Source organism: Bidens hawaiensis, unplaced genomic scaffold (assembly GCF_021521415.1).
Source record: "Bidens hawaiensis isolate Kalapana, Puna unplaced genomic scaffold, B.hawaiensis_p1.1 tig00014615_1, whole genome shotgun sequence".
In the NCBI taxonomy this organism is placed as follows: domain Eukaryota; kingdom Viridiplantae; phylum Streptophyta; class Magnoliopsida; order Asterales; family Asteraceae; genus Bidens; species Bidens hawaiensis.
In genome coordinates, this window is record NW_027492274.1 from 310,337 (window position 1) to 338,281 (window position 27,945).

General features: G+C 35.4%; 1 pseudogene across 1 annotated transcript; it reads left to right on the plus strand.

Moving 5' to 3' along the window:
- Positions 1 to 20,497: 20,497 nt before the first annotated feature.
- Positions 20,498 to 27,508, plus strand: LOC143547101 (uncharacterized; annotated as a pseudogene). The gene is made up of 15 exons (XR_013137718.1): positions 20,498 to 20,782; positions 20,956 to 21,146; positions 21,631 to 21,786; positions 21,871 to 22,394; positions 22,492 to 22,566; positions 23,042 to 23,108; positions 23,222 to 23,547; positions 23,621 to 24,041; positions 24,123 to 24,261; positions 25,805 to 25,913; positions 26,019 to 26,121; positions 26,584 to 26,773; positions 26,861 to 26,959; positions 27,033 to 27,091; positions 27,179 to 27,508. The product of XR_013137718.1 is annotated as an uncharacterized LOC143547101 (transcript).
- Positions 27,509 to 27,945: the final 437 nt, after the last annotated feature.

Genomic DNA, 27,945 nt, shown 5'->3' on the forward strand with positions numbered 1-27,945 from the left:
TTGATCAGAGGTTGATGCTTGTCATGAGGTCCGTCTTCCAACGACACTTTGGTTCAACTTTGGGCAATTTCTCTTGAAACGTTCTGTACTGCCACATTCATAGCAAGTACATCTGTTTGGCATAATTTGATTTCTTTGGATGGATGGTTATTGAAGCTGTTGGGTTCGGAGTGGTTGTACACGAATGGGTTGGGGTCACCGGTTCACATGGCTTCAATTGGTTCTACAATTGGGGCATTACGTCCATCTTTACCACCCCTGTGGCCTACTATCACTCGACATTCTTCTTCCTGCCGATAACCATATTTTCCACATTTAGGGAAGGACCCTTCATGCGGTTCATGTTTCACACCAGAACTAGTCTTTAGTATGATTCTGGGTTGTAGGACATACCTACTTATTCAAAAGTCAATCTTGCACTATACCTTTATCATTTCTCTTCTTTAACACTCGACGTCTCACCTAACGTCCTTCCATTCCGCTTCCCATAGAGTCAAATATATCATTGCTGGCTTGTGACACAACCCTTCCAAAGGTTGTATATTTTACAAGATTGACTATACTCCTTATCGATGGAGTTAGTCCCCAATATAGTGCTCACTTCGCTTAGTTTCAGGAGTAATTAGCCATGTTACCGGACATGACAATTCCTTCAAACGATTAGCGTGTTCTAAGTGATCAGCACACAACATTTCTATCTTCCATAGCTCAGTTTCCAATCTCTGAACTTAATTACTCGAATAAAAGTGCTCTAGCCCAAGAATTTTAAATTCCGACCATATCATCTGAGTAATAATTTTCTAACTATAATTTTGTACCATCGTGTTCCATCACGATACAACATAATCTACCAACATATCTGTAGCATATTTCACTACACAATGTTCTAGACTCTTACCAATATCCTTAACCATTTCGATCTTTTCTATCCACTCACTAATCTATCCCTCCCTTTACCATCAGTAAACTATTAATGATTTCCTTAACACAACCAACAAACATATCCTTCATACCGGATCTAATCCATTACGACTACTATTCATGTTTAGTTTATAACTAATACTTGTAGTCATAATAGTATTCGGTGGGACATTATCACTCTTAGTAATACCACTAAGAATTGAAATATTCATATTCATGTGATTGCTCAATCTATAATTCTGCAATCACATTTGCAACAACACTAGCAGTGATCTGTGATACGACATTCGGTATCATCATCTGCTATCTTTGAGCAACCAACTGAATCATATCAATCTCCATCATTGGAGTTACTCTTTTTATGTCATTCTGCCGTACTCATCCTGTACGCAGTAATCAATACTAATCTCACCGTATAACTCGTTACCAGCTCAATCATAACAGCAGGTACACATACACACTAAATATTATCATACATATTACACATACCAGTATCTAGTATATATGTCCCACAAATATAATAACATATGGACTTAACCTGACGTCGGTTAACGTTTAAATATGTTTCATAACCCTTGTCACCAACTGACATGTAGATCTTTCTCAACAAAGATTAATGTTTAATATGCTTGATTTCAATATCCTTTTGCATGTCAGCATAACCGATACATGCTTACCGTGAGCACCAAATGATTACGTACTACGGAGTTATAATATCCGTGTCTATTTGTATATCCGGCATACACGGTATACCACCTACGAACGAACAACAAACTATGCTATAATGATTCCAACACCTCTTTGTGTATGGGTAATCATTCTATTCGAGTATACATGGGTATAGGCATCTAACGGATGTAAGGATAACATAGGGAGTTGCACGGTTCAAGGTAATCGCGCAACCCATGTTGCCTTCAAATATTATTATTTACTATTATGGGAAACTCTATCACTTGTTCAGTCAATGTCCTCAGGCGTTCTAGGTTCGCTAAAATCGGTAATTCTCGATCTGGAGGTGGTACGTCTCATATGTTTGAGAGTGAGAAATACATACATATATATAAATATATATATATATATATATAAATATTATTTTTATCTGCTCATTTATTATCAAATTTATTATTATTATTATTATTATTTTATTTTATTTTATTTTATTTATTTATTTACCCTAATGGGATAAGAATGGGTTCATGTACAAGTCCATCCGTACGTGAGGGTCGGCGGTTCTGGTGATCATATGGGTTATTAGGATATACGGTACCGGTGTTGGTAGGGTAAGGGATTTATCAATTTTGGTTGGGAGTGACGGTTACTAGATATTTCTGGTTAATGTCAAACGGGAGATCTAATTTGGTACTATCATAACTAGGGCACGATAAGTCAGACTTATCATCAACCGATGTTCTAGAAATTTCAGCATCCTCGGTACTTTTATTATTTCATCCCCCGGTTCCTTATCCGGGTCCTATTTCTCAATACACGTACCCACAAGATATGTACATATATATATATACACATTAGCACGCATAAATAATATTATATACTTTACACATATGTTGCCATTTTTACCTATTAACGTACCCCGTGACTTCCCCTGAATTCCCTCGTGCGGACAAGTATGTTATTATGTTCCGGACCATAATAACTCACTTGTCCATCCAAGTTCATCCAGATCTCGTCACTATAAATTATTAGTTGATATTCAGATCCTATAATACTTGAGCTACTGGTTATATTTTAGGTATCTTTTAAAGACATCCTAATTCTTTATAACCAATGGCTCTGATACCAACTTCTGTAACACCCCGTAACCGCAGCGGAAATGTAAACGGGGCGCAACAGACACCTCTGATATCAACCACATTGTTTATAAAGAAAACTGAATACATTAATATACTTCAAATTACATTATCTCTTATTTCATTACCGTCTAGGTGATACACGCATCATGCATTACGATACATAATTCTATTTATTATAATGTATCCTAACATCCCGCACGCAAATCTTACACACATCAAGCACTTAGCACGTAAGCAATCACTTCATCTTAATTGTACCTGAAAAGCATGTGAGAAAGCGGGTCAACTACGAATAGTTGGTGAGTTTCACAATTTGAGTAAACCATGATAAATCCGTATCATAAGATAATATTATCGATGTAATTATGCTGAGCCCACAAGTGAAACCTCTGACTATCACACACAACCCCCGTGGCATATCCCCCGTCCAAGGACCTGCCCCGAACCGCTATGTCTAACATTACATAGCAAAATAAATAACAACAAAATAGACATGTGCAACTGGCTGGGAAACATCAGCAAATCCATGCCGGACCAGTTGGGTTTGTCAGACCAATAGTACTATCCACACTCTACCGGCTTTCAGTTAATCACTCGTGTTCCGGGGCCTTAGAATGTTAGCAACTCAGACAATTACCATCTTAGTACATTTCCGTACGATTCCCGTACAATAAAAAATATATAAATCCACGCAAATCCATGCGTTCAGTATGTACTTAAACATTTCAGTAGTAACATGCTTCCGCCCCGAGAAAATATTTAAAAACAATTCAGAAAAAAGGGCCCGTGAAACTCACCTTAGCACATGCAAGCAGGTAACAACAGTCATTATTAGTTAACACGTCCAATCTGTAATATGATCCCTACGATCGTTATTATACAATTATTGTTTATATAAACTTTAACCGTGTTAACCGGTACATTTGGGGACACTGTTAACCCAGTACTGTACCCGTTCCGGGGGCAATGTTAACCCAGAAACACTTCTAGGGACATCTGGGGACACTGTTAACCCAGTACTGTACCCATTCCGGGGGCAATGTTAACCCAGAAACACTTCTACGGACTCAGATTGTGATATCGTTTAGAGTTCAGTAGTCAAATTACCATTAGTTTGTTTTCCCCGTTTTGCGTGCCTAGCACGGTTATCCGTTTTTACGTTTCAAAAATGAGCTTGGTCACACACGACCCGAAAATAGTCGTTGACTGATAATTTATTTAAAGTTGTGAAATTAGAACTCGGTTTAGACGCCCCGATTGGCCGCGGGACCCGTTTCCGTCTTTAGTGTACCGGAAACCGTTAAATCGGATAAAATTACCTAAATCATCCGAATTATTTTCGGATGATTTATTTTTACTTGTTTAACTCAGTTATATGAAAATAGTTCATTTTTAGGGTTTTTATACACCGGTCAGCTCGTTTAGGCGGACTTTACCGGTTTACGCGTTTTAAGCTTTAAAAGTTTGTTTTTGCACAAATAATTATCCGTTTAATCTCGGATTTAGAAATTTTGCACAAATCACTTTTTGACAGTGGGGAATTTTATAAAAATATTTCCAGTATTAATTTTTATATTTAAAATTTATTTATCTATTTCTAAACACCATTTAAACACTAAATATGTCGTAAATACCAAAAGACCTTAGAAAAATCCCAAATTTTTCCTGGATGACCCCTGCCATCCACATAGTCCCCTGTAATTTTTCCAGAACCAAAATCTCTTTTTACATGCCATTTTCACTAAAACCGAGCTAGAAAACCCTAGAACCCGTTTAACTGAAAAGCCTACTTAGACTTCTCCAAATGACCTAAAATTTTGTGTGTGACTTTTACATGTTATACAAAGCTTATCTGGAATTTTCCAGAATTTTTCATGATATTTAACTATTTTTCACCATTTTTGGCCAAAACCGAGCATTAAATTCACCAAATATTCATCCTTTGTCCAAAAGTTACCAAAATTTCACAAAACTCATATTATCATATATCTAACACCTCTGTAAAATTTCATGACCTAACTCTAAACCAACCATAATCTGTCCAAAAATCCATAACCGAACATAAACCGAATATACCTTTCGTTTTCCGCCACTACAAGCTACAAACTCGTCTTTCCGCCTTATCTACCACTATATATAGAACCTACAACCAAAATACCACAATACCAAGCAAGTTACACTCACGATCAAGCCTCTTACACTATAGTTTCGGTTATTGTTCCAAAACTAAAGTTTAAACCGTAAAAATTCGTTTTTGGTTCGTTTAACTCCTTTCTTGGACCAAGATCCCTTGTATAACCCGTATACATCACTTGATCATGCAAGAATCGGTTTTCATCTTTGAGACCTCATTTTCTTGCAAATAAACTCAAGAAACGCAGATGGAAACGTAAATAACTCGACCTTTACCTTGTTTTTCTTGCTACAATCTCGTGATTTTAGTTCATGATTTGGAGAGAGTTGAAAGATTGTTGAGTGTTTGATTAAAAAAAAACATAAGGCAAGGGGTTAAACCCCCCCTTAGGCCGATCGGAATATGAGGGGGGTGGGGTGGGACCCACCTCTCCATTTCTAGCCACATGTTTGGATTCTCGAAATCCGGATAATGTTTTGGATAATCTGGTTTAGTTCGTTTTTCGGTTAAATGTTTAATTCGGCTTAAAACGAGGCTAAAACGGTCGTTTTCGGCTTAAAAATGAAATTTATATAAAACCGATTTAAAAACTTTAAAAGCTTAAACCATGACATTTATTAACTTAAAACATCGTATTATTAATTATTGCGCATCTTTTTCGGCATGATCGATCGTCTCTTGCTCGGTTTGGTATTAAAGGTTTCGTTTAACGTACCGACGTACCATTAAATCGAAAATTCTTTTTCTGTGCCGTACTTTACTTATCCCGAAGCATTAATGCTTCGTAAAATCACTAAATATTATAGATATCGTCTATAATTGAACCCTCGATTCGTTCAGGTTTCAATAACTATCGATCGATTAATCGCATATTCAATACGATGAATTATATATTCACGTACAATCAATACCGTGAACCATGTATTCTCGTATAATTACTATGGTAATTCATGTACCCGACATTAAATATAACGTAACTATTGTCTACCGGTTAGAGTATACCTGGTTTCGTCGGAATCGTTACAGTTTATGTGTGAAGATTCTAAAGTAAAGGCAGCAGCATAAAGACGAAGACACCAGACTTCTTCCAGATCAGTAAAGTCAGTCACGAGTGAATCCGAAAGAATTGCTGAATTGGAACGTGAACTAGTCGGGTACAGAAAGGGTAAAAATAAAGAGGTTGGTAAAGTTGGGGTAAATTTCGGATATGTGAGGAATGTGGTGAGCTCAGGCATAAGTCTGAAAATTGTCCTGAGTTTTATGAAGATGATGAGGACGAGTCCGAGGAGGTTAATTATGCTTACGGGGATTCCAAGGGCCAAGTGTTTAATTCAAACAGTTATCACCCGGGCTTGAGGAATCACCCGAACTTTTGATACGGGAATGCGTCTACTAAGTTAAACCCAAATTTTCAGGGATCGAACCAGAACAGATCGGAAGAAAATTACCATCAAAGCGGTCATCAGCAGCAGGGTTCGTATAATCAGAATCAGGGTTATAACAGAGACGGTAACCGGAGTGGTAATTCATCGGGTAGTTAGGACCGGCGGAAAGGGTCCTCGGGAAATGCAGATGAGTCGGTGCACTCAAAGTTGGATGTATTGCTGAAGATGGTGACAAATAATCAGGCTGAAACGAAGAAACAGTTCGAGTTACGGGATAAGGCAGCGGAGGCAATGTCAAAGCAGATTGGTCAGCTCGTAGCTGATATGGCAAAATTGCAGAACAATGAGGATCAACTCCGGAGTGATACTACGGTCAACCCGAACCACTACAGCTCGAGTTTGAAAAAGCACGTTAACCAGGTAAGTATTTTAAGAAATGGAAAGAAATATGATAATAAAGTTGGGGTTCCACCACCATTGGTTGAGGGGGGGGGGTGGAAGAAATTGATGAAAATCTCGTTAGTGATGACGAGCCGGAATCGGTTAATTTAGATTAATATAATAAAAGTGAAAATAATATTAATAAACCGGTCCCGAGAGATGACTCCAACAATCCTAAGGACAAGGGGAAGAAACAAGTGAAAATACGAAGAAAAAACGAAAGAAAACTCCAAAAAAACCCTCAACCATGCCGCCATGCTCCAAGAAACACGCCCCCATGCTTCTGTACACAAGAAAAGACAAAAGTCTACAAGAAAAGACAAATACTGGACAAAGAAGCACGGGGCCATGCTTAAGCAACCATGGGGTCGTGGTCACCTTTCATATAAGACAAAAAGAATTAGCACATGTCACTAAAAAGCACGGGGCCGTGCCTCAGGAAGCACGCCCCTGTGGTGAGTCATCATGTACGATATGACATAAAATTTAATGCAAATGAACACCTGGACACGAGGGCGTGCCTCTAGAGACATGGGGCCGTGCCTACTTCCTCAGACTGCCTATAAATAGAGGAGAATGTTGCATTACTCAAGTGTGCTTGAAGAAAATCTCTATTCGGGTTTCTCTGATAAAAACACTCAAATTACACTTATATTGAAGATCCTGTGAAGGGTTTTAAGTCTTGGAGGTTACCATTATCATCCATCATCATCAACATCATCATAATCCATCATCATCATTAAGAAGGGAGATTCATCCACATTTGGTTAGATTGTTCTAATTTAATCATGTGTTTGTTATCATCATCTCTTTTAATGTTCATAACAATGCTCATTATGAGTTAAACTCCATTTACCATCTAAAATCTATGAAGAAACTTTATTTTACTTGATGATTATATGAAACATGTGGTTTAGTTTGGTAAAGTACATGGTTATTTTGCAATTCTTCATTGATGAAGAAATGTTTTATCACTCTAACTCAATACATCAAGGTTGATGACTAAAAATCATTCATGATCACTCATGTTCTTGAAAACTAGAAATGGTAAAAAGATTACTTTGATAACTTATTTAAGATAAAACATGGATCCTTATGTTTCACTTAGAAATGATGTGATATAGGTTATGATCTATTTCTCTAGTTTTGATAATTTTAAAATAACATCGTTAACACGACTGCTTAGGTTATCATGCTAGTTAAAGAAATCATATGTTAATGCAATGTGTAACTATAACCTAATCTAATCAACCAAGGGGAGGTTGTGTGAGTTAACTACAACCACTCTAAGTTGTTAGGATTGATATTTGAGAAATCGAAGTCAATCCTAATCGTTCTACTTTACCAAACTGCTTGTCTACATAAATTGACATTCTCGTGGTAGCATGATATTAAGCATATGATGAACTTGAAAATACGCATGCTACTTTCTTTTATGTCATAGAATATGTTCACTTAGAAATGAGAGACTATTCTATCATATATTATTAGGGCAAGTTTATCACATGTTTATTTAATAATCATCAAGAAAAAATGGAGTGGATTCTTGATCTTAGATGGTAACATTCATATAACTGAATTACTCATTTAGAATTTCTCTTCTTGTCACCTATATATTATATATAAGTATTTACATTTTATAAAAAGTTTGAATATCAACCCAAAATGATAAAAACTCTCCGATTACATTAAAATGAAGACTCATTATTAGAAAGATTTGTGTCCACGTATCGATACTTGGTTCTTATCAATACTATTCTACATATACGACAGGTACAATTGCCTATTTTGTGTGTGTTTAGTGTTAGTAGAAATCACTTTTATAAATTTAAAACACGATCTTGTGCAAAGTTAAATCTCCCATTCACCATTACAATATTTACCACCGTGCACACCGCATCATTTGTCTTAATCGAATTTTATTAAATAGATATTGAAATTTCCAATATTGCATGATAGTACATTGAGAGCTGTGAGCAATCAGTTCACACCCCGACATTTCCTTCGTAGGTTGGGGTGTGACAATCTAAGGCGAAGATGACATCCAAAAAGGGCCCACAAAAGAAGATATGTGGGAAACGTTTAAACAAGCTAAAATATATTCCCCTGCTAGATGCCATAAAATAGATTCCCGCCTATGCGAAGTACTTGAAAGAATTATGCACACAAAAGAAGAGTCATAAGATTCCCAAGCAGATTGATTTTATCGATAACGTGAGTGCAATCCTTTCGGGTGCCCTTCCACCCAAGTTACAAGATCCAGGAACGCTCGTTATACCCATTCAAGTGGGTGATTTAAAATGACACGAGTGCTTCTAGACCTTGGAGCTAGCATCAGTATTCTCTCGGGAAGTCTATATGATCAATATGAATTCGGTCCGCTTCGGGCAGCCGCTACCACGGTTGTTTTAGCTGACCAAACACCGAAACTTTCTCGGGGGATACTAACTGACGTTATCGTCAAGGTGGAAGACTTTTACTTTCCAATTGACTTTTTGGTCCTCGATTATGTTTCGGGAGAAAGGACCAAACAACCCACGGTTATCCTCGGTAGGCCGTTTTTGGCCACCGCAAATGCCAACATTAATTGTAGAAACGGTATTGTTGACATGGCATTTGGAAACCGTAAATCGAGAATTAATGTTTTCACACATGGAAATAATTCTCCGGTCGATGACGAGTGCTTCAGGCTGATGTCATTGATGAGTGCATCCCGCTATACGATTCTGTCGTTAGCACGGATGGCACAACGGAGACGTGCTTTTTGTTTGACACGATTTATTAGCAGCTGCTGGCGATGCAAGAGGAGACACGGGCCTATCTGGCTCGTCATGATGATTATTTCAGGTTATTATTTTCTCATTCACAGGTACCACTTCCGCCTACACTTGTAGTTCCTGGAGAGCATGTGGAAACGGTTGGGCTCACAAGTTCAACTTAAAAAACATCAAAACCGGCACTGAACACTCCTACGTAACATAAATGTTTTTAATCGAAAAAATTATAACAATATCATACTTAAATTAAAGAGAATAAAATGCTTGTTTTTATGATGCACTTTTATAAAAATATTAACGTATGAAAAAGTTATGACCATTTAAAAATCATGGGTGGGAAGTAGGTTTAAAATTAAAATTAAAAACATAATATGGTTGAAGATAAGAGGACATACATACTTGTAAGTTGGGTGAACTGTGTTTAAAAGACAAGTTTACACATTTTTGCACATGTACTTTATGCATTACTATTTGTAAAACTTTTAAAATCAAATGTCTTAATTTATCGTTGTCTCATGTATTATATATAACTAGATAGGTACCCACGTAATGCAGCGGGAAACTCGGACTTTGGTAATCACATGACAAGTTTATGTGTGTTCATTGTTCGGTTTGAAACTGTAAAGCTGTTCAAACCGGTCATTGGTTTAATTTCACGATTGATTTTTTTTCTTTAACTTTTGGCCTGCCGATTTCAATTTTCAACAGGGTGGTTTCGATTTTCGACAACAAAAAAAAGGTTACTAACAGTTTAGCTCACAATTTAATTTAAAAACCATCAAAACGAGACCTCAAACACACATACGTAAAATTTTGTTTTTTTAACTGAAAAAACTATAGAAATATGATACTTAAGTTAAAGATAATAAAATGCTCGTTTTTATGGTGCAATGCTTTATAAAAAATATTAACATATAAAAAAGTTATGGCCGTTTAAATTTTGTGAGTAAGTTGGGTTAAAAGTGTCACACCCCAACCAAAGGCGGCGGAACATACCGGACTGCAACCGATTGCCAAATACACAAGACACTATTTAAAGTGACAATATTTAATCAACTCATTTTATTTCATAAATCAATAAACAACACATCTCGTTCATATAAACAAATTTGAAAACAATTAGCAATCATATTGTTCGTTTTACTAATATCCTAATAGTTTTGGTAACGTTTTTCGTCAAGTCCTCGAGTCAACAAAAGTCAAACGTGTAACATTTCATAAAATAAAGTTTGTCAACACAAAGGTTGGTGAGAAATTCATAAGTTTGAGCATATAAGTATATAATAATAAAAAGCCACAAAACTTGTATACGAAACAATAAATAAAAGCCATAATTTGGATAAAATCGCTAATAGAATTACGTTAGCGACACATAACTATAAGGGGTTACCAAATAGTCTAGGATTTAATAGAATATCGTTAATTGCATTACGTTAACGACACCTTGCTACAAGGGGATGCGTAGGAACCCGTTACGGATCTAGCCGCTAATATGATACATCGATTATGTACAAGATCTAAACTTTAAATTATTACTTTATTGATAAATATGGATGAATACATTATGGTGGATGGAAATAACTTATGGAGAGCATAATTTAGATCTAGATCTCTCTTTAAATATGTACACCTACAAGTGAGCATGGATATGCCTATTTATAGGCCAAAGCACCAGTTCGTTAACTTATGTCTAATTCGTTATATCTTCATAAACGAATTAGACTCCATTCGTTATGATTCCATAACGAATGATGATAACTTAACGAACCAGCCTCCATTCGTTATATTACATAACGAATGGGATTATAAACTTAACGAACTAGCCTAGATTACTAACGAATGGACGCATTCGCTATACAATCCATAGCGAATGGCCATTTTACAATAAATAAACAATCTAGACTATGTATACATTATTCGAATGCTGCGGACAACAATTTCGTGCACTAACAGACACCCCCTATCCGTAGCTATCGAATAATTTAATCTTGAATATTTTAACTGCAAATCACCAGTCACAAAACCGTGCACTAACAGACACCCCCTTGACTGATGATTTTCGGGCTTGTGCAGACAGACTGTAAGGCCCCGTTACCGGTAGCCCTACTTTCGTGTTGGATTTACTCATAAACGGAGTTCTAATATCAGAGTTAATTAAAATATTTGCGGAATATAAAAACTTTCATAAAACATTTCATAACAAAACACATCTTGTCTTAAAACAACATCTTGTCTTTCAAAATAAACAAAACGTTAAACTTAAACGTCTTGAGTCTTCCGATGCCAGCCTCTTATTCAGTGCCACGTGTCTCCTCAAGCGAGCTGCCTCATCCTACTCACCAGCGTGCATACTAAAAGTCAGCTACGCTGAGTGAGTTCTAGTTAATCATACATTATACAATACACACAACTTATATTCTTTCATTCATACTTTCATACTTTCATACTTTCTTTTGTATTAACTTGCTTTCATATCTTACGTTATAAAGAGCATTACGCCCTACATTCCTCGAGTATTATTAGGGCTCGGTACCCTCCTTCCTCGAGTATTATTAGGGATCGGTACCCTCTTTCCTCGAGTATTATTAGGGCTCGGTACCCTCTTTCCTCGAATATTAGTAGGGTTCGGTTCCCTAGTTCTCGAATATTAGTAGGGTTCGATTCCCTCTTTGTTACCATACAACCATACATCATACCTCGAGTATTATTAGGGTCCGGTACCCTCTTCGTAACCATACAACCATACAACCATCATTTCCTTCTTTTATTAACTTTATCACATTCATACACATAAGCATACATATCATACTTACCTTATACATAGCGTTACAACCTGACAGTACGTGCAATATCCGAAGATCGTTCACGTACCATCAAGCAATCATTCATACATTTCACATTATTCACATAAGGCATACACTTATCTCTTAGGATAAGCGTATTAACAAACATATTGAGTATGCACACAGCCCCGAAAACATAACACATAAATGGGGCTAGAAACTCACCTGAATCTTGTTACGCTCTCCGTTAATCGTTATTCCCTTCTTGAGCTATGCACGGCTAACAGTATAATATTTACATGTATCAATTAATTACTACTACTCATGTTGTATTTCTATCTTTATATAACCCACAACGAACGGGGGTCCGGGGGCAGCGCCCCTGGCAGCGGGGTCTAGGGGAGGCAGCCCCTAGCAGGGTCTAAGGGGCAGAGCCCCTGGCTGGGGTCGAGCTGCCAGGTCAGCTTGGAAAAATTTTATTTCCATTAACTGTCTTAACACATTTTTCATTAGGTTTTTAATTTATTTTCTAATTTGCTAACTCCAGCGAACTTATCATTAAGCGAACTTAACATTAAGCGAACTTACTGTAGGCGAACTTAGTGTTAAGCGAACTTAACATTAAGTGAATTTACTGTAAGCGAACTTAGTGTTAAGCGAACTTAACATTAAGCGAAGTTAAGCATTGAGCGAACTTATCACCAGGCGAAGTTAAGGCTCGGCGAACTTAGCTTTAGGCGAAGTTGCTTGCAAGCGAAGTTAAGCTTGTAGGCGAAGTTAAGCTTGCAGGCGAAGTTAAGCTTGCAGGCGAAGTTATGCTTTGCTGGCGAAGTTATGCTTTGCAGGCGAAGTTATCCAGTTCAGCTACGGGTTTGGTTTATATCAAGCATTTTGGCGATTTTAATACCCTTGTTATGGTTCGACATCACCCACTAACGTTCCCTAACCATTTTCGTTCGTATATATATCCCGTATATACTATAAAGCTTGGACCTTTAAGCTTAAGGACGTTCAATACAAGATCTACGGTTTATCTTAAACGAACCGTACATGTTTATGGGTTTATTAGGTTCGTCCTAGCATCAAGTTCGCTACTTTACGCTTCGTTTAGATCCGATCTATTATCGTTTCAAGTTTCAAGGCTAAACGTTCAATAAAACGTAAACTTTAAAGGTCAAGAACATACCTTTTTGTGCCCGTTCGATCTTGGTTAGCTTGTTTAATCACAACTAATCATTTACTCTCTCTTGGATCTTGCTCGTTTCTCTCTCTCGGCCGCCGACCGTATATGGCGGTGTGTGTGTGTTTTGGAGTGTGTTAGAGAATAAGATGGAAATGAATGATGGTTTAGGGTTTAAGGTTGGTTTAGAGGATATTTATATCCCTTAAAGCCCATGGACCTAAGGCCCATTTCCTTTAATCCATCTTAATTAGTCCAAGTCCATGATCTTTTCCTCATTAGACGTTAATTAGTAACATTAAACGCACGACAATTTAACGCAACATTCTCTATTTATTATTAGAATATTTAGGATGTTACACAGACAATCTTTAAATCTTTTCAGCAAACCAACAACTTGTAGCTTCTCATATCAGATCACCCCCTCAATGTGAGCAACTCTTGGAGATCATCCCGATCATCCATTGGCGTATGATATGGTTCAATCTTTCAACAATCAGCAACAAGTCATCAGCTATCCGTCAGCACCGGTAAAGAAAAACATATCTTTACGTTTAACCTCGTCACACTTCTTCATGAACAACTCGATCATTCAACATCTTTCACTTCGGTTTTCCCTCTCTTGATAACGTTTATCCCAAATAACTCTTTGAAACTCTTCCACATCTCATTCGCAAAGATGCACTAATGTTTGGGCATCATAAGATTCTGAGTTCCAACCTCCATTAATAAACCCCAAATGATCAAATTCTTCAATCTAATGATAAGACTCGTATATTCTTCAATAAGATCAACACGTTCGAGAATCGTCCCCCTCAACAGAAGTAATCCACCATTTACTCGTAGCCAACATAGTCACGATCAAAGTCCCTCAGAAATAAGTAAACGGACAGACACTCGTATCCCACATAGTCAGGTTTCAATCTTTGAACAAATCAATCACTAATCGAAGAACAATTGCAGTCTTGAACTCAGTCAAACATAGCTTTGTAAGCATGAAAATTACCACCCGAATTGCAGTAATTTTTCAAGAAACCTTGCAAACGTAGGAAGATACAATCCAAATAATCTCAAATGAAAGTTTTATCTCCCCCTTTTCTTGACAAATTCGGCAAGGTCTTAGATAATCTTCAAGGTGCACAAACAAACACACTCCTCCTTAAATTATACGAGATCTCCCCTCGACCAGTCGAAACGCATAAACAGTCAGCCGGAAAATATATTACCAAAATTTGCACGAAGAGTCTCCAATACATTAGGAATATCCTAGAAAATTTTCGAATAAATTTTTTTTTCCGATTTTCCCGCCAAAAATTCATCGAAATTTTTCGAAAAATAAATATTAACGACAAAATTTTAAAAAATGAAATCTCACTTACGAGGAGCATTCAGGAAAAAATTCGCGCAAGAAAATTTTTCCCGCCATTTTACTCTTTTTTTTTTTACGAATTGCCTCTCTAATTCGTTATAAATAATCATCCCATTCGTTAACTTAGTTCTTGCTCTTCAATTCGTTAACTTAATCACCATTCGTCAACCAGTCACTCATTCGTTATACACTTAACGAATCAACTCAATTCGTTATAAATTACCAACTCCAATTCGTTATAACAGTTACACGAATGGCCTCCCATTCGTTAAGATTTCACTTCGTTATAACAGTTAACGAATCACCTTAATTCGTTATGAATGCCTTAACGAATCACCTTCACGAAATAACTTAACGAATTGCCTTAATTCGTTATCTTTAACTTAACGAATCAGCTTCACGAATTGCCTTAATTCGTTACATATACCATAACGAATTAGCTTAACGAATCACTCTAATTCGTTATAATAACCTTAACGAATTACCTTAACGAATAATCTTAATTCGTTAACTTTTCCATAACGAATTGCTACAATAATTCGTTAGACTTTCCTAACGATTCAGCTACAGTAATAATGAATCAGGTGGTTGGATCTGAGATGTTCGCCGGAAAAACGTAATTCGCCGGAAAATACTGTTACATCGCCGGAAAATCATAGATCTGACCGGAATCTGGAATTTTTGAACTACATCAATGGTGAAATCATCCAAACACCATAATTACCCATGAAAATCACTACGAACACTCGGTTTACACCATAATTCCGAATCCATAATCCAAATACCTTAACGATTACTTATTCATCATCAAATAATCAACTCGAAACCATGCTCTTTCATGGCAAAACCTTCAATACACCATAATTAACCACCAAAATCCACAGAAACATGCGGATTTCAATAATAAACACAAATCCATCATCCAAATAACTTAACACTCACTAAATCATCATAAACCGAATCAAACCATAACCATGCTCTTCCATGGCATATCCTTCAATTCACCATAACTTAACCTCAAATTACACAGGAAGTTCCATCTTCCATTAATAAACACAAAGTCACACTCAAATCCACCAATAACACACTAATTTACTCCAGATCTGACCAAAACCCAAAGAACACGAAGAACACGAAAAACTCAGATTCATACCTTAATCGAAGCATCAAGAGCAGCTCCTGCTTTGATACCAATTGTAGGAACCCGTTACGGTTCTAGCCGCTAATACGATACATCGATTATGTACAAGATCTAAACGTTAAATTATTACTTTATTGATAAACATGGATGAATACATTATGGTGGATGAAAATAACTTATGGAGAGCATAATTTAGATCTAGATCTCTCTCTAAATATGTACACCTACAAATGAGCATGGATATGCCTATTTATAGGCCAAAGCACCAGTTAGTTAACTTATGTCTAATTCGTTATATCTTCATAAACGAATTAGACTCCATTCGTTATGATTCCATAACGAATGATGATAACTTAACGAACCAGCCTCCATTCGTTATATTACATAACGAATGAGCTTATAAACTTAACGAACTAGCCTAGATTACTAACGAGTGGACGCATTCGCTATACAATCCATAGCGAATGGCCATTTTACAATAAATAAACAATCTACTATGTATACATTATTCGAATGCTACGGATAACAATTTCATGCACTAGCAGGATGCCAAGTAGTCTAGGATTTATAGACTTCCACCAACCAAAAGCGATAAACACGTAAGCATATAATCATAGAACACCAAATCGAGCAAGTATTTAAGTATTGTATACAATCACGTTTGTGGTTTAAGATTCAAGTAAATAAAACATTTAGTTTGATAAGTATGAAATGTCACCCCAAAACGAAAGATGGAAAACGGGGTATGAAAGTACTCACCTTGATTGACGAATCGAGAACTAATAAATGATCGAAATATAGAAAGCTTGCGAACGAAACGAACGAATCTGACTTGAAACGACAAACACCTTAAAATAGGTTAAATAATATAATATTAACATTGATATTTCGTGAAAGTAGAACTAAACTTGATATTATATATTGAAACTTATAACGAGAGGTTCGGTTATTAATCGAATATCGATTACCTTGTTAACGTTTGGAAATTACCCTTTATCACTAATGGAATATAAATTATATTATAATATTGTTTTAAATGATTAAAAATAATATATAATAGAAATTAACGGAGTTAAAATCAAAAGATCGGTTTTATAAAGTGATTTGATAATAAAGTTTATAATAATATTATTAATTAATATTATTGATTAACATAGTGATAATATTTTTGTTAAGAGAATAATTACCATGAAACCTTTAAACGAGTACGGTAACGTTAATAATAACCATGGCTGACGTTGGTTTGGTTTTTTAAACGGGTTGAAGTATAATATAATATTAAACTTTAACAATACCGATATTAATGATGATAATAATAATAACAATAATTATTATTGAAAATACTAATATAGTATGATAATAATAATAATAATAATTATTATTATTATTAATACTAATATAGTATAATACTAATAATTTAGTTAAAGAATAAAAATCTTGTTATTAATTTAAGTGTTGTTGATGAAAATAATAATAATAATAATCATAATAATAATAATAATAATAACAAATAATATTGATAGTAATAACGATACCATACTCGATGCTGGTTCGATTTCTAAACAAGTTCACAAAATGAATATAATAATATTATTGCTAATAATTAATGATAAAAAAATATGATTTTGATAAGTAATAATAATATGATCTTTAATAATAATAATAACCACTTTAATATATATAAAAATAATGATAATAATTATAATATTAATAATGAATACATATATTAGTAAGTTAAACATAATAATACTAATAATAATTTTTATGTAGCGTTATTAGTACTAATGGTAACCATAATTTGTTAAGTATAAAAGTAATACCAAAACCGGTCTAGGATGAGACTCGAACCCGACTGTTCATCTTTTCCCCAATAAAAACCAACTCCGTATCCATCAAACCCGTTTCAAAGAATATAATCGATACATAAAACCGATTATTAACAGTTTAAATATGATAATCAATATATGAAAATTGATAGAACCAAAGCCTAAATTAATTTACCTTTTAGATGTTCATATGGCCGTGGCTCTGCATCGGGAAGAACCCGAGCCGAAGCTGCCGGAGACGAAGGATGGAAGCCGGAGGGAGAGAGAGACGGAGAGAGTGAGAGACAGAGAGAGAGAGATAGAGATAGAGAGACGGTGAGAGAGTGAGAGACGGAGAGATTGAGAGAGGGAGAGAGAGAGAAAGAGAGACAGAGAGAGTGAGAGATACGGTTTTCCGGAGAAGGGGGGCTCGCCGGAAAAACGAGGGAGGGGTGGAGAAGATGGCCGGAGCTGATTAACGAACCAGAGAGGGATGAGGGTTTGGGGTCGGAGGTGTTTGGGGTCGGAGGCTTTTGGCGTCGGAGGTGTTTGGCGTCGCCGGCTTCTTGCCGGAACATCGAGGCTGCCGGAAAACGACTAGGGGGTGGCGGCTAAATGTAATGGGTTAGGGTTTTAGGCTTTATATATATATATATATATATTACATATTACATATTTTCAAAACATCCCCCTTAAGTTTCAATCAAGGTTTAAAATGAGTTTAAAGGTTCTTAAAACTTATAACAACTTTACGAAAGTCAGTTTGACCCTTTATGTTTTTCTTAACAACACTATAATATGACAGACATCGATTTATTTAAGATCGAGGTCTATTATAATATTATATAGTAATTAAATAAGGTTCTAAAAATGTTGAGTCGGTTTTACAAATTAAAATTTTACAAAACGAATACAACTCGAGACTCGAATTTTGATGAATGTCACAAAAAGTGAAAATAAAAAGAGTATATAGATAAAAGATTAAGAGCCATAGTATTGTTTAAATTAACAAAAAAGTGAATAAAGTTAAGGGATGTCATTTTCAACATGTGTTGTAACTTATGTATTAAATTTTGTATTTTACTTAAAAACAAACGTCTTAATTTGCTAATCTCTCCTCATTATATATAGTATAGATATAGATAAATGGGTGTATGTGTAAATGTGTATAGATTGACCTAAATATTAGGGCTGACAATTTATACACGAGAGACGGATACACGACACGTACCTACACGACAAATGTAACATGGAAGGCCTTAACAAGTTTCGTGTACTAAAAAAGATAGTCACGAATACCTGTTAATTGTCGTGTCTAAACAGGTAAAATACTTGTTTACATGTTAAGTACATGTTAAGTACCTGGTTAGATTTTATAATTAAACACACACACACACACACACACACATATATATATAATTATAAGTTATCCTAAACCCTAAATTCCTAAAATATTCTCACTCTCTGTTTCTCAGCCGTCACCACTAACCGTTCATGAACATTCCTTCTCCGGCTTTTGTTTCACTAAACAGGTTGCCAAATATGTGTTTCTAAACAGCTCTTATCGTGTATACTTGGTTGAAACATGTTCGTGTTCGTGTTTGTGATAAAGGTACAGGATAAGTTTCCGTGTCATGTACATGTATACACATTTATTGTTCGTGTCTTATCTCATGTATGGGTATACACGATATGCCAACCCTACTAAATATACCCTCATTTTCACATAAGCATAAGTTTTTTTAATTAACTTTATTCCACATATGCAATCACATTAGCAAAAACTTTCAGAGTTAGTACCCAACTAACAAAATACCGTTGGTAGAAAATAAGTTGAAAGTTAAAACTATCACTAAATATTTTTTAAGTTGGCTTAAAGCGGAAAACCAATAGACCAAAGTTGGAATCATTAAAATCCAATCTATTATAAACCAATACTTGAACGATGACTTGTCAAACCAACAAAAGCAGAAGACTTTATTCGTAGGAAAATTGGATTTAAACAATCTCAACTATTGCTTATTGGGCCGTCAACAGTCCTAACTAACAACATGCTTTGTGATAGTCACTCTTAAAAACTTATTTTTCCTAACGACCCCATAAGAACATAATCATAATGTCATTAGTCTTCTGAGTTCTGATGATGCGGCATGCTTGTGTGTCAAATACGTGACAAAAAATTTATATATAAAATTTGGTATGTGTATATATTTAAAAAATCATATGTAAATTCTAGTCCGATCAATACCGATTAATCTCGATTAAGGGCGTGTTTGGCCTAGCTTTTTTAGCAAAGTTTATAGCTTTTATAGTTTTTTTTACAAAATAAGTTTAATTTGGTGTTTGGTTTAGTTTTTTTAGTTTACGCTTATAAGTTATATAAGTTAATTTGAAGAAGCTTACTTGAAGATGTTTTTTTTTATTTTTGAAGAAGTTTATTTGTTTAAGGAGGTAAGTTACTCATTTGTCCTTGATGGTAGATTAATAATATTGAAACAACTTATTATGGTAACAAATCAAAAAATGATGGATTTAACAACTTATTAAGACGTATAACAACTTGTAAAATATAAGTTAATCCAAACATCTAAAAGGAGCTTATCAAATAATAAAAAATAAGAAATAAAAGAAAAGGCTAAAAAAATAATAATAAAAGTTATGCCAAACACCCCCTTGATAGCCTACCCACCGTTGCTAACGATGGTAAAACTTACACAGTTTATGAAGGTGGATTTTTAGTAAATACTGACAGTGTCAACCAACTTGGTGAATCAATCAATCTGCAAGATTTGAATCCATGGAAGAAGAAGGAATATTGGGTGTGAAACGCCGGAAACAATTAGCAGTAGCAGGTCAGATGAGAGGACGAAAATGGTTGAAAAGAAGAGAGATATGGCTTGTTGGTCTGGGTATAGCACTCCATGCCATCTACATGCTCAGCATCTTTGACATTTACTTCAAATCGCCTATTGTTCATGGCATGGATCCTGTTTCCCCCAACTTTACTCCCCCTGCTAAGCGCCTCGTGCTTCTTGTAGGTATTAATATTATTCATGCACACCAACTGTTTGATTATATGCCAATGCCCACCAACTGTTTGGTTAAATGCCACTTTTAACTTGCACGCCAACTGTTTGATTAAATGCCACTGATAAAAATGTGGAATCAGTGTAATGGTAGCAATGACTGTTTGATTTGAATGTGATTTCAGCTGACGGGTTGCGGGCCGATAAGTTTTTTGAGCCTGATTCTGATGGGAATTACAGAGCACCGTTTTTGAGAAGTGTGATCAAAGGACACGGGCGATGGGGTGTGTCTCATGCTCGTCCTCCAACAAATCAAGACCCGGGCATGTTGCAATTATAGCTGGTTTTTATGAGGATCCTAGTGCCGTCACAAAAGGTTGCATTTTCTTTCTACTCTAGCTTGTATCGAAATTTTCAGGTGATTTTTTTCTGTTGTTTTGATGCTAAGCGGAAGTGTAAATAACACATAAATTCTCAATAAACATTTGATGAAAATGAATACGTAAACCAATACAAGAGATGCCCTTTTATAGAGTACAATTTTGAAATAAATAATCAAGGAACTTTGGTATGGTTATGGTCCACGTGATCTGGCTCATCGAGACGTTTTCATATGTTAGTTATGGGCCTTGTAGCATCATTTCTGGCCCAAGTTATGCCCGTTTGAAGTTTGGGCCTTTTCTGCTTTGTTTCCCCTTGCCCAGCTTAGGACTGTTCACAAAGCCGAGCCAGGGCAAGCTCGGTCGCATAAAAAGATTGAGCCATCTCGTGGTCAAATTAAGAGTCGGCCAACTCTTGGTTCAGCTGATCATCAAATTTGATGAAACATATGAGTTGACTTATAATATGAATATGTGCAGGATGGAAGGCAAACCCTGTGGAATTCGATTCGGTTTTTAGCAAAAGCCGACATACATTTTCATATGGTAGCCCGGATATTGTTCCAATATTCTGTAAAGCTCTGCCTCATAGCACATGGATATCCTATCCTCATGAGTATGAAGATTTTGCTACTGGTGTGTAAGCATGCTAATCCTTATTTAGTCAAGAACATATTAGTTTTTGTTGGTTGTTAAACACTCTATTGATGGTGTATGCAGATGCATCGTTCTTGGACGAGTGGTCATTTGATCAATTCAAGAGCATGGTTAATAGGTCCAAAAAGGACCCTAAACTAAAACGGTTATTTCAACAAGATCAAAATGTTATATTTTTACACCTTCTTGGTTGTGATTCAAATGGGCATGCACACCGTCCTTATTCTTCTATATATCTCAACAATGTTAAGGTTGTTGACCGTATCGCTGAAGGTGTTTATAATCTTCTTGAAGATTACTTTAAGGATAATCAAACAGCATATATATTTGCAGCAGATCATGGAATGAGCGACAAAGGAAGTCATGGTGATGGGCATTGGTCAAATACAGATACCCCACTTGTTGTTTGGGGAGCAGGTGTTAAGAAGCCAAAACCAGCATCTAACAATAATAATAATAATAATCATAATCATGGTGAAAGATTTGTTGATCAACATGATATGCATGATACACCTACACCTGATGATTGGGGTCTTACTGATATAGAACGAGTGGATGTTAATCAAGCTGATATTGCACCATTGATGGTTGTGTCACCTTACATTTGCATAATTTATTTTTACAAAGTTTTTTATTTTTCTTTTGCGTTCTGAGTTCTGACCGGGTTTTCTTAATGTTTGACAGTCAACTCTTCTTGGTTTGCCCTGCCCGGTTAACTCAGTCGGAAGTCTTCCCCTTGATTACATTGATTTAGACCCTGTGAGTTATAAAAATTATTATGCAGGGCTGTTCTCGCCCGAAATCGGCTCGTATGTGAACGAACTGAGCCGAGCTGAGTTGACTCGGTTTGTAAACGAGCCGAGCCCGAGCCAAGGTAAGCTTGGCTTGTTGGTTCGCTTGTTAGGCTCGTTTAAATTAAAACCCAAATTTTAATATATAAAATTATAACCCAAAATATAACCCAACTTTTTAGTATATATAAATGATTAATCTTGTAGTTTGTTAATTGTGTATTATGTGTATGTGAAATTTATTGTTCTTTATATATATATATATATATATATATATATTAATATGTATAAATATATAAAACTAAAACTTAAAATTTCCAAAAAGCAAAATGAGCTGTCTCGAGCTCAAGATTTCAGCTCGTTAAGATAAACGAGCTGGCTCAGCTCGTTACAACCCTATTATTATGTAACTCAGAATTCTGTCTGTTGCTTTATTTTGTCAGGAGAGTGAAGTGTTGGCTGTGTACGCTGACGCAAAACAAATTCTCGAACAATTTCTTCGTAAATCACGTATCCATGATATCTTTTATAATTTTTTATCCTTCAAAAAGGATAAAGTTGTTAATAACTTTTTTAGATGTTTTTTAGTGCATCTTAACTACTTTTTCCTTAACAAAACTCAGACCTGAAACAGGCAAGCTCATTTAGATTCAAGCCATTCGAACCTCTAGCCGATTATGCACAAACTTTGTATGATATTGAATCTCTCATATCTATTGGAGACTATGAAAATGCAATGGGCCTATCTCAACATCTTAAAACCTTGGCCATTAACGGGCTCCATTATTTTCAAACTTATGATTGGTTCATGCTAATGACCGTTATAGTCATGGGCTACTTTGGGTGGATGCTTTGTCTTATACTCCACGTGTTACAATCTTACACGTCTTTGCCTGCTAAAATTCTTAAAAAGGAAGAAACAGTTTTCACAAGAGACCACCCATCAAAGGTATATATTCATAACCTTTATTATAATGTGTATGCATAATATAATGCATCTTGATGATTATATTGTGTGACAGGTGTACATATGTGGAAGTTTCATAATGGCATCAATTTTTATTGTGCTATATTTGGAACACTCGCCTCCACTTTATCATGCTTATTTTGCAATGACGGTATTTCTTTGGACCAATATAGTTAGTATCGGTTTCTGAGAGACATATGGAAACACTTTGTTCAAACAAAAGAATCACGTCACTTTATCGAGCTCTCTGCCACATGTATTGCCTCCATCATTGTTCTTGAGCTTCTAGTAAGAAGCTTTACTCAGAGAATTATGTACACATGGTGTTTTTTAACTGTTGGGGTCGTTTCTTCACTTTTTATTTATAAGTCAATCCCTTGGAAATCTGGAATACCATTTTTTTTGTGGCTCGCGTGTTGGTTTTTGTCTGTTTTTACCTTGATGCCAGCAGAAATTCCCGACAATACAATATTAGTGTATGTTATTATATTTACTAATATCGGTTAACAATCTTGATTTGATGATATTATCTTAAACCTTTTGTTTTCTTGTTGCAGGAGTATAAGTGGACTTATAATTGTTGTAATAGGAGGATTCAGCAGGTATTTAGATAAAAATGTCAAAGATAACAAGCATTGGCAATATCTTGTTAATAGTTACTCAAAACCCAAATTTCCATTCCTCTTTCATTTACAGGTATGTATTATGTATTACCTGTTTTTTTTTTTGGTTAAAATTAGAGGTGGCAATTTGTATGGGTTGGGTTGGATTGTGGTGATGGTCAGGATGGGTATAGGTTAGGATGGATTTTGTTAAACAAAGGTTAGGATGGATAAAGGTCAAGATGGGTTAAGTTAATCCATCATGACCCATGTAAGAGTTTAAATACAAAGGGTTTCAAAAACCCCTCAAAATATTAAAAAAAAAAAATTAATAAAAATATAATAACTCAAATTATAAATAAAAAACGAAAAATGTAAAACAACTAAATTGTTTCCCCCGTCATCCTGGCTCATTAAAAAAAAACCCGAGAAATTTCAGTTTAGCTTTAAGGTTTATTTTAGCTCTTAGGTTTCGGTCTTTTCAGTTACTTTGTTTTGTTTTGGTCGGTTTTTTCTTTTTCATTTCAGCTCAGATTTGCTTAATATTTTTCGTTTTGGTCGGGTTTTTTGGTTTCAGTGTTGTTTCGTTTTGGTCGGTTTTTTTGGTTTCAGTGTTGTTTCGTTTTAGTTAGTTTTTCGGTTTCATTTCGTTTTGATTCATTTTGTTTTGTCTGCTACGTTTAAGCTTTTTTGCTTCGTTTTGGTGCTTTTTGGTTGCACTTTATTTTTTTTTGTTTCGTTTTGGTCAGTTTTCTGGTTTCATATCTCGGTTTTTTTGTATCGTTTTGGTCGTTTTTCTATTTCCTTTCAGTTTCGTTTCAGTTTTTTTGTTCGTTTTGGTCGGTTCGGTGTTTTTGATTCGTTTTGGTCAAGTTTTCGATTTCATTTAGCTTTTTTTAGTTTCCTTTTGGTCAGTTTTTCAGTTTAATTTCGGTTTTTTTTGTTTCGTTTTGGTCATTTTTCTATTTCGATTCAGTTTCGTTTCATTTCGTTTTTTTTGTTTCGTTTTGGTCAGCTTTCGGTTTCATATCGTTTTTTTTGTTTCGTTTTGGTCAGCTTTTCGGTTTCATATTGTTTTTATTGTTTCGTTTTGGTCGTTTTTCTATTTCGATTCAGTTTCGTTTCGGTTTTTTTTGTTTCGTTTTGGTCGATTCGTTGTTTTTGTTTAGTTTTGGTCAGGTTTTCGGTTGCATTTCGCTTTTTTTGTTTCGTTTTGGTCAGTTTTTAGGTTTCATTTCGTTTTTTTTTGTTTCTTTTTGGTCGTTTTTCTATTTCGGTTCAGTTTCATTTTGGTTTTTCTGTTTCGTTTTTGTCAGTTCGGGGTTTTTGTTTCGTTTTGGTTGTTTTTTTGTGTTTCGGATGAGTTTTGTTTCGCACGTTATAGTTTGGATATTTTGAATTAGATAAATTTTGGATAACTTGGGTATTTTGTTTTGACCCATTTTAACCTATAAATGAAACTCACTTGTATATTTACAACCCATCCTGACCTCCTTGAAGAATTTTTTTGATCCATCCTGACCCATTTAACTTTTAAAGTTTATCCATCTTGACCCAAAACAACCCATTTGGGTTGGGTTTGCCACCCTTAGTTAAAATAGTAAGATCTGACTATTATTTTCTTGATAAATGTGTAGGCATGTTTGGTTGGTTTGTCATCTGTGTTGGTGTACATTTCAACATCTCATAGAACAGAAAAACGTGAACTGCTTACATTGCATCAAGTGATGAATTGGTCCATTGCCGGTAAAATGTCTCAACTCTTCTATTTAAATAATTAGCAAGTATGTTTAATAATTGAAAACGATTATATTAAGTAGTTGCTTAAAATTTGTTATTGTATTTGTGTAGGTATATCTATGGTGCTCCCACTATTTTCAGCAACTGATCTGCTTTCTCGGTTAACTTCAATATTCCTTGGTTTTGCACCACCTTTCCTACTACTATCTATTGGGTATATCTTAACAACCCCCCACCCCTTTCCTCCCAGGTGGCGGCCCAACTTATTTTCAGGGTCCAAAACGATATTCAAATTCGAGCTTTTTATTTTTTCAAATGTTGTGTAAATAGGATAAATGACCAAATTTCCCTCGTGCGCAATGCACATGACTGGACATAATGGAAAAAAACTAACACCCGTTAGTGGAAAAGACGTGACGATTTTTATTTTTTCCTTAGTTTGAATGAACAGTGAAATTTGCTAAATAATGCAATTTATCCCAAATTTTATAGGAAAAATGATAAAGAATATATAATAACATAATATACGTAACTAAGCAACTTTTTAAAACTATAAAAGTAAAATTTGAGGCCCTTTAAATTTTGGGCGTAATCTGCGCCCCTAATCTTCACTCGATGAAGGCATTGTATTATAATAATTAAGATGCATAAGTTTAGCATTCTGAACCATGTGCAGATATGAAGCTGTCTTTTATGGGGCTCTCGGTCTTGCCCTTTTCGGATGGATATTGTTTGAAAATGCTCTTTTATATGTTTACAGACCTAACAAGTCTGTTACTTCATTTGAAGCAGAAAACAGTAACATTATTCTTGAAGAAGGCGATAGATGCCTACAGTTATCTGATATGAGAATACCAGTTGTTTTTGTAAGTATTTGTTTCCATTTTTCCAGTGTTAGTTATTTCACTTGCATTTAACAGTCTTTTAACATTTTATATTCTATCCTTTTCTAGTTGGTATTCTTTAATATTGCATTTTTTGGAACCGGAAATTTTGCAAGTATTGCAAGTTTCGAAATTTCATCAGTTTATCGGTTCATCACAATATTCAGTGTAAGTAAAGGTCAATAAACAGTTATAATAATATTCACTGGCAATTGGTTGACAATATTTGTTTCTATTACAGCCGTTTCTTATGTCGGCTCTGCTCATTTTCAAGCTGTTCATACCGTTCATGCTTGTTATGTAAGTGAAACAAAATTTCAATTTTATAATGGAAATAATCAGTTTTAGAAAACGATAACTCTTATATGAATTTGAATTTAAATGCAGATGTGCATTTAGTGCAATAACCAAATTGGTCAAGGTTCCAAGATCAGGATGCTACTTTCTTGTGATATTATGCTCGGATGTTATGACCATTCACTTCTTCTTCTTGGTGAAGAACACAGGAAGTTGGATGGAAATTGGTAACGGCATTAGCCATTTTGGAATTGTGAGTGCTCAAGTCGTGTTTGTTTTGTTTCTTTTCGCTCTCACAAACGTGTACACGAAAGATATCCAAACTCGGTCAACGGATCAGGTTTCTCAAAAAACTATGTAGATTTGAGTTAATCTTGTTTGAATGTCATGTCGTGTTAGCAGGTTTTCAGACCTTTGTTTGCCCCTTGGTAGTATAATTTACGAGAACATGTAAATGCGAGTTTTTGAGGTTTTCTTGTTCGATTATTTCAACCAAATCTTGAACATCCTTCATTTGTTAGTTTTTATTTTTTAAATTCAAACGGTCTTTTTCTCTACCCCTCTTTTGGCTTCACCAATGCTTAACCTCTATTCAATCCCCTAACCAAATCATCCGCGACGGTGTAGCCGATGATAGAGGTGCACAAAAAACCAAAACCCGGAACCGGACCCAAAAAAAAAACCGGAACCGGTTTTTCTAAAACCCGGGTTTTTAATATCCGAACCCGACCCTACCCGTAGGGTACGGATAGGGTATGACTTTCAATGTTGAAACCCGAACCCGTACCCGATAATACCCGAAACCCGGTTCTAGTTATACCCGAAACTCGGGTTTTTTGCATACCCGAACCGGATTT